This window comes from Penaeus monodon, chromosome 31 (genome assembly GCF_015228065.2).
Source record: "Penaeus monodon isolate SGIC_2016 chromosome 31, NSTDA_Pmon_1, whole genome shotgun sequence".
In the NCBI taxonomy this organism is placed as follows: domain Eukaryota; kingdom Metazoa; phylum Arthropoda; class Malacostraca; order Decapoda; family Penaeidae; genus Penaeus; species Penaeus monodon.
In genome coordinates this window covers 508,073-508,366 of record NC_051416.1, presented here as the reverse complement: position 1 = coordinate 508,366, position 294 = coordinate 508,073, and the positions used below count along the sequence as shown (strand labels likewise).

The window sequence follows — 294 nt, the reverse complement described above, 5'->3', positions numbered from 1 at the left end:
GTGACCTTGACAGTGCCTCCCCTCTGACCTTGGCCATTCAACCTGACCGGTGTGTTGAGGGCGGTTGTATTCGGTTCGTGCCGGCCGCCCATCACCCCTCTCACGCCCACGTTCCTCCCGCCCACGTTCCTCCCGCCCACGTTCCTCCCCGCCCACCCCCACGCCCTCTCCCCCCTCCCCTTCCGACCCCGATGGATACAGCGTGATCTGATCTGCAATGGCTGGGATTGAGTTTTCTTGGCGGTTGCTGAGGTTCATGTTTTGGGGTTGCAGAGTTTCGCAATACGGGTCTCA

General features: G+C 61.6%; 1 protein-coding gene across 1 annotated transcript in view; it reads left to right on the top strand.

Annotated features, from left to right (window-relative positions):
* The window catches only part of LOC119592871 (cAMP-dependent protein kinase catalytic subunit 1), a gene marked incomplete at its 5' end in the record, with an annotated part of 28,100 nt that overhangs the window by 987 nt on the left and 26,819 nt on the right, over window positions 1-294 (top strand).